This window comes from Mustela lutreola, chromosome 11, assembly GCF_030435805.1.
Source record: "Mustela lutreola isolate mMusLut2 chromosome 11, mMusLut2.pri, whole genome shotgun sequence".
Lineage (NCBI taxonomy): Eukaryota > Metazoa > Chordata > Mammalia > Carnivora > Mustelidae > Mustela > Mustela lutreola.
In genome coordinates this window covers 77,597,933-77,606,389 of record NC_081300.1, presented here as the reverse complement: position 1 = coordinate 77,606,389, position 8,457 = coordinate 77,597,933, and the positions used below count along the sequence as shown (strand labels likewise).

At 35.4% G+C, this 8,457-nt stretch overlaps 1 non-coding gene across 1 annotated transcript; it reads right to left on the bottom strand.

The window, feature by feature from the left end:
* Positions 1-6,184: 6,184 nt before the first annotated feature.
* Positions 6,185-6,291, bottom strand: LOC131811953 (U6 spliceosomal RNA). Its single transcript, XR_009346193.1, has one exon. It is a non-coding gene; the product is annotated as a U6 spliceosomal RNA (small nuclear RNA).
* Positions 6,292-8,457: the final 2,166 nt, after the last annotated feature.

Here is an 8,457-nt window from a genome sequence, read left to right as displayed (position 1 = left end):
GCCTGCTTCCCTCTCTCTCTCTCTCTGCCTGCCTCTCCATCTACTTGTGATTTCTCTCTGTAAAATAAATAAATAAAATCTTTAAAAAAAAAAAAAAAAAAAAAAAAGAAATTAAATTTTTTTCTCATTTTTAAAAAGATTTTATTTATTTATCAGAGAGGGTGGGGAGAGAGTGAGCACAGGCAGACAGAATGGCAGGCAGAGGCAGAGGGAGAAGCAGGCTCCCTGCCGAGCAAGGAGCCCGATATGGGACTCGATCCCAGGACGCTGAGATCATGACCTGAGATGAAGGTAGCTGCTTAACCAACTGAGCCACCCAGGCGTCCCTTTTTTCCTCATTTTTAGAGGTATATTCCATCCCTTCATTGTGCCTACCCTTATATGTTTTTCATCCTTTAAAATCTTGGGAGGTAGTTTCTTCTAAGAGACCAAAATACTCCCAAAATTAAGTGAGTGACCCTGTTCTAGTCACAAGTCTAGTATATATATATATCTATATTTTATTTTTTAATATTTTTCCTTGTTTTCTTTTTTTAAAACCTTTTTCCCCCCTTGAACTTCTTTTTTATCCCCTTTCGTTCTCCCATAACTTGGGTCTCTTCTGATGTGGTTAAAGCACATTTTCCTGGGGTCTATACCACCCTTTTAGCATTTTATTTGCTCCTTTATGTATTCTTATCTGCTCAAAATGACAAAGTGGAAAAACTCACCACAGGAAAAAGAACAAGAGGCAGTACCAAAGGCTAGGGACATAATCAAAACAGACATTGGTAATATGACAGAACTAGAGTTTAGAATGACAACTCTCAAGGTTCTAGCTGGGCTCGAAAAAGGCATGGAAGTTATTGGAGAAACCCTCTCCAGAGAGATAAAAGCCCTTTCTGGAGAAATAAAAGAACTAAAATCTAACCAAGTTGAAATCAAAAGAGCTATTAATGAGGTGCAATAAAAAATGGAAGTTCTTACTGCTACGATAAATGAGGCAAAAGAATTAGTGATATAGAAGACCAATTGATGGAGAATAAAGAAGCTGAGCAAAAGAGAGACAAACAAATACTGGACCACGAGGAGAGAATTTGAGAGATAAGTGAAACCATAAGATGACACAACATTAGAATAATTGGGATCCCAGAAGAAGAAAGAGAGAGGGGGAGCAGAAGGTATATTGGAGAGAATTTTTGTAGAGAATTTCCTTAATATGGCAAAGGGAACAAACATCAAAATCCAGGAGACGCAAAGAATGACCCTCAAAATCAATAAAAATAGGTCCACACCCCGTAACCTGATAGTAAAATTTACAACTGTTAACAACAAAGAGAAAATCCTGAAAGCAGCCTGGGAAAAGAAGTCTGTATTGTACATCAGTAAAAACATTTGATTGGCAGCAGACTTATCCACAGAGACCTGGCAGACCAGAAAGAACTGGCATGATATATTCAGTGTTAAATGAGGAAAACATGCAGCCAGGAATACTATATCCAGCTAGGCTATCATTGAAAATAGAAGGAGAGATAAAAAAGCTACCAGGACAAACAAAAGCTGAAAGAATTTGCAAACACCAAACCAACTCTCCAGGAAATATTGAAAGGGATCCTCTAAGCAAAGAGAGAGCCTAAAAGTAGTAGATCAGATAGGAACAGAAACAATATACAGTAACAGTCACATTATAGGTAATACAATGCCACTAAATTCATATCTCTCAATAGTTACCCTGAATGTAAATAGCCTAAAGGCACCAATCAAAAGACACAGGGTATCAGAATGGATAAAAAGCAAAACCCATCAATATGCTGCCCAAGAAACTCATCATAGACCCGAAGACACCCCCAGATTTAAAGAGAGGGGGTGGGAAACAATTTGCCATGCTAATGGACATCAGAAGAAAGCTGGGGTGGCAATCCTTATATCAGATCAATTAGATTTTAAGCCAAAGACTATAATAAGAAATGAGGAAGGACACTATATTATACTCAAAGCGTCTGTCCAACAAGAAGACCTAACAATTTTAAATATCTATGTCCTTAACATGGGAGCAGCCAACTATATAAACCAATTAATAACAAAATCAAAGAAAAGCATCGACAATAATAAAATAATAGTAGGGGAATTTAACACTCCCCTCATTGAAATGGACAGATCATCCAAGCAACAGATCCACAAGGAAAAAGGCCTTAACTGACACACTGGACAAGATGGACATCACAGGTATATTCAACACATTCCATCCCAAAATAACAGAATACACATTCTTCTCTAGTGCACATTCTTCTCTATTCTCCAGAATAGACCACATCCTGGGTCATAAATGAGATCTCAACCATTATCAAAAGATTGGGATCATCCCCTGCATATTCTCAGACCACAATGCTCTGAAACTAGAACTCAATCACAACAGGAAATTTGGAAAGAACACAAATACATGGAGACTAAACAGCATCATTCTAAAAAATGAATTGGACAACCAGGAAATTAAAGAAGAATTGAAAAAATTCATGGAAACAAATGATAATGAAAACAAACGTGTTCAAAATCTGTGGGATACAGCAAAGGCAGTACTGAGAGGAAAATATAAAGCTGTACGAGCCTTTTTCAAGAAACAAGAAAGATCTCAAATACACAACATAAACCTACACCTTAAAGGAGTCGGAGAAAGAACAACAAAGAAAGCCTAAACCCAGCAGGAGAAGAGGAATAATAAAGATCAGAGCAGAAATCAATGAAATAGAAACAAACCAAAAAAAAAAAAAAAACCACAAAAAACCAAAACCCACCCCCCAAAAAATCCAATAGAACAAATCAACGAAACTAGGAGCTGGTTCTTTGAAAGAATTAATAAGATTGATAAAGAAAGAGAAAGGACCCAAATAAATGAAATCATGAATGAAAGAGGAGAGATCACAACCAACACCAAAGAAATACAAACAATTATAAGAACATACTATGAGCAACTCTACGCCAACAAATTCAACAATCTGGAAGAAATGGATACATTCCTAGAGACATATAAACTACCACAACTGAACCAGGAAGAAATAGAAAACTTGAACAGACCCATAACCAGTATGGAGATTGAAACAGTCATCAAAAATCTCCAAACAAACAAAAGCCCCGGGCCAGATGGCTTCCCAGGGGAATCCTACCAAACATTTAAAGAGGAATTAATTCCTATTATCCTGATACTGTTCCAAAAAATAGAAATGGAAGGAAAACTTCCAAACACTTTTTTTTCTGAGGCCAGCATCACCTTGATCCCAAAACCAGACACGGATCCCATCAAAAAAGAGAACTACAGACCAATATCCTTGATGAACACGGATGCAAAAATTCTCACCAAAATCCTAGCCAATAGGATTCAACAGTACATTAAAAGGATTATTCACCACGACAAAGTGGGATTTATTCCAGGGCTACAAGGTTGGTTCAACATCTGCAAATCAATCAATGTGATACAACACATTAATAAAAGAAAGAACAAGAAACATATGATACTCTCCATAGATGCTGAAAAAGCATTTCGCAAAGTGCAGTATCCCTTCCTGATTAAAACTCTTCAAAGTGAAGGCATAGAGGGCACATATTATCAATATTATCAAAGCCATCTATGAAAAACCCACTGCAAATATCATTCTCAATGGAGAAAAAATGAATACTTTTCCGCTGAGGTCAGGAACACGGCAGGGATGTCCGTTATCACCACTGCTATTCAACATCGTACTAGAAGTCCTAGCCTCAGCAATCAGACAACAAAAAGAAATCAAAGGCATCCAAATTTTGCCAAATTGGCAGAAGAGAAGTCAAACTATCCCAGTTTGCAGATGATATGATACTGTATGTGGAAAACTTAAAGGACTCCACTCCAAATCTGCTATAACTTGTATAGAAATTCTGTAAAGTGTCAGGATATAAATCAATGAACAGAAATTGGTTGCATTTTTTTATACCAACAAGACTGAAGAAATAGAAATTAAGGAGTGAATCCCATTTACAATTGCACCCAAAACCCAAAGATACCTAGGAATAAACCTAACCAAAGAGACAAAGAATCTATACTCAGAAAATTCTAAAGTCTCATGAAAGAAATTGACGAAGACACAAAGAAATGGAAAAATGTTCCATGCTCCTCTATTGGAAGAACAAATATTGTGAAAATGTCTATGCTACCTAAAGCAATCTACACATTTAATGCAATCCCTATCAAAATCCCATCCATTTTTTTCAAAGAAATGGGACAAATCATCCTAAAATATATATGGAACCAGAAAATACCTCGAATAGCCAGAGGAATATTGAAAAAGAAATCCAAAGTTGTTGGCATCACAATTCCAGACTTCAAGCTCTATTACAAAGTTGTCATCAACAAGATAGTATGGAACTGTCCCCAAAACAGACATGGATCAATGGAACAGAATAGAGAGCCCAGAAATACACCCTCAACTCTATGGTCAACTAATCTTCAACAAAGCAGAAAGGAATGCCCAGTGGAAAAAAGACAGCCTCTTCAACAAATGGTGTTGGGAAAATTGAACAGCCACATGCAGAAAAATGAAATTGGACCATTTCCTTACACCATACATGAAAATAGACTGGAAATGGATGAAGAAGCATAATGTGAGAGAGGAATCCATCAAAATCCTTGAGGAGAGAACAGGTAGCATCCTCTTTGACCTCAGCAGCAGCAACTTCTTCCTAGGAACATCGCCAAAGGCAAGGGAAGCAAGGGCAAGAATGAACTATTGGGATTTCATCAGATCAAAAAGCTTTTGCACAGCAAAGGAAACAGTTAACAAAGCCAAAAGATGACTGTCAGAAGTTATCTGGGAGAAGATATTTGCAAATGACATACCAGATAAAGGGCCATTATCTATCCAAAATCTATAAAGAGCTTATCAAACTCAACACCCTAAGAACAAATAATCGAATGAAGAAATGGGCAGAGGACATGAACAGACATTTCTGCAAAGAATACATCCAAATGGCCAACAGACACATGAAAAAATGCTCCACATCACTCGGCATCAGGGAAATACAAATCAAAACCAGAATGAGATACCACCTCACACCTTTCAGAATGGCTAAAATGAACAAGTCAGTCAATGACAGATGCTGGCGAGGATGTGGAGAAAGGGCAACCCTCCTACACTGTACGTGGGAATGCAAACTGGTGCAACCACTCTGGAAAACAGCGTGGAGGTGCCTCAAAAAGCTGAAAATAGAACTACCCTAAGACCCAGTGATTATAGTACTGGGTATATACCCTAAAGATACAAACGTGGCATTCTGAAGGGGCACATGAACCCAAATGTTTATAGCAGCAATGTCCACAATAGTTAAACTATGGAAAGAACCTAAATGTCCTTCAACAGATGAATCAATAAATAAGGTGTGGTATATATGTACAATGGGATACTATGCAGCCATCAAAAGAAATGAAATCCTGCTTTTTGTGATGACGTGGATGGAACTAGAGGGTATTATGCTTGGTGAAATAAATCAATCTGAGAAAGACAACTATCATATGATCTCCCTGATATGATGAATTGGAGATGCATCATAGGCGGTTTTGGTCGTACGAAAAGAAAAATAAAAGAAGATGGGATTGGGAGGGAGACAAACCATAAAAGACTGAATCTCACAAAACAGACTGAGGGTTGCTTGGGGGAGGTGTGTTGGGAGAGGATGGTGGGGGGATGGACATTGGGGAGGGCAGGTGCTATGGTGAGTGATGGTGAGTGCTGTGAAATGTGTAAACCTGGTGATTCACAGACCTGTACCCCTAGGGATAAAAACACATTATATGTTTATAAACATTTAAAAAAAATAATTTAAAAAATGCATTAAAAAAACACATATTGCAAGCCCAGAATTAATCTCATATTCAATCAAAAAAGTTTGAAAGTTTTCCCCTTAAAGATCAGAAAAAAGACAAGTGTGTCCACTTTCACTACTCTCATTTTACATAGTACTGGATGTTGTAGCCAGAGAAACAAGGAACACAAAGAAATAAAAGACTCCCCCCCCCCCAAAAAAAAAGGAAGAAGTACATTTTTTTTTTTTGGATAACATGAACTTACATGTAAAAAAATCCTAAAAACTTCACAAAAAATTTTGAATAAACAAACTTAGTAAAGCTGCCATATACAAGATCAATATATAAAAGAAAAGAATTTTGTTTTGTTTCGTTTTTTTTAATATGGAATGCTTCCTAGTTTTTCATGTCATCCTTGTTCAGTGATCTAGCTAATCTTCTCTGCATCATTCCAATTTTAGTATATGTGCTGCCAAAGTAAGCACAAGACAGGAGCATTTTAACACTCTAATGATGAACTATCTGAAAAAATAAAGAGAACAATCTAATTCACATTAGCATCAAAACTAATAAAATACTTAGGAAAAGATTTAACTAAGAAGATGAAAGATCTGTACCCCATAAACTATGACATTGATAAAGAAATTGAAGGAGACATAAATGGAAAGATAGCTCATATTTATGAATGGTAAGAATTAACATTCTTAAAATGTCCATACTACTGAAAACCATCTGTAAATTCAATTCCTATCAAAAATCCAATGTTAGGGACACCAGGGTCGTTCAGTGGGTTAAGCCGCTGCCTTCGGCTCAGGTCATGATCCCAGGGTCCTGGGATTGAGCCCTGCATCAGGCTCTATGCTCAGCAGGAAGCTGCTACCTCTTCTCTCTCTGCCTGCCCCTCTGCCTTCTTGTCATCTCTCTCTGTCAAATAAATAAATAAATAATCTTTTAAAAAATCCAATATTTTTTTTTTACAGAAGTAGGTAAAGAATCCTAAAATTTATATGAGACCATAAAAGACAACAAATAATTAAAGCAGTTCTGAGAAAGAATGAAGAAGTGAAATTACACTTCTTGATTTGAAACTATACTACAAAGCCCTCATGCTCAAAACAATAAAGTATACTGGCATAAAAACAGACAAATAAACAAGTAAAACAGAATTGAGAGTCCAGAAATAAATCCTTTCATACAGTCACCTAATATTTGACAGGGGCCAACATATATAATGGGTAAAGATAGTCTGTTCAATAAATGATATTTAAAACTGAATAGTCACATAAACAAGCATGAAACTGGAACCTTATATCACTCATAAATCTTAACTTGAAATAGATTAAAGATTTAAATGTGATGCATGAAACTCAATTTCCTAAAGGAAAACCTGAAAAATTCTCCTTGACATTGATCTTGCTAATAGTTTTTTGGATACCAGGCCAAAAACACAAGCAAAAGAAGCAAAAATAAATAAATGGTATTACTTTAAACTAAAGTTTCTGCATTGCCAAAAAAAAAAAAAAAAGAGAGAGAGAGAGAGAATGAAAACACAATCCACAGAATGGAAGAAAATACTTACAAATCTTATATCTGAAAAGAGGTTAATAACGAACAGATACAAATAGAAAAAAATATAATTAAAAAAATAGCAAAAGGATCTCAATAGACTTTTTTTTTCAAAAAAGTTATATAAATGACCAACAGGAGCATTAAAAAGTGCTCAACGTAAAAACTCAGGGCAAAGTCATTATGTTGTTGTTGTTGTTGTTTACCTCTGAAAAACACAGCAAGATATTACTACCTATTAGAATATATACTACCAAAAAATTAAAACTAACAAATTTTGGTAAATATTGGGGAAAATGGGGAACTTATGCACTGTGATAGGGATATAAATTTGTATGGAAAACAGTATGGAGATTATTCATATTATTAAAAGTAAAATTACCATATGATTCAGTAATCCCACCTCTAGGTATATATCTAAAGGAAACGAAGTCACTATTCGAAGACATATCTGCACTCTTATGTTCATTATAAAATTATTAACTCTAAGCAAGAGATGGAAATAACTTCAGTATCCATTAATGGATGAATGAATAAAATAAGTATGGTCAATATATACTATGGAATACTACTTAACCATGAAAAATTAAGAAATACTGCCATTTACAACAGCATGGATGGATCTTGAAGGTATAATACTAAGTGAAATATTTCAAAGATTATATATATATTTTTTAATTTATGTATTATGATATCCCTTACATACAGAATGTGAAGAAAAAGCAAACTAATGGAAACTTAAGAGTTGAGTTGACAAGAGGTGAACCTGGGGTGGAATAAGGTGGTCAAAGGGTACAAACTTGCAACTATAATATGAAAAAGTTCTGGGTATCTAATGTACAGCATGATGATCATAGTTAATAATATATACATACTTTTTTATTGTGCTTCCCTTTATTAAACTTTGCATATATCACATTCTTACAAGTTGAAAGTTTATAGCAATCTTGTATAAAAGAGGTCTGCTGCCACTATTTTTCTAACAACATTTGTCCATTTTGTGTTTCTCTGTCACATGTTGGTAATTCTTGCAATATTTCAAGTTTTTTCATTATTATTGGATTTGTTATGGTGATCTGTGATCA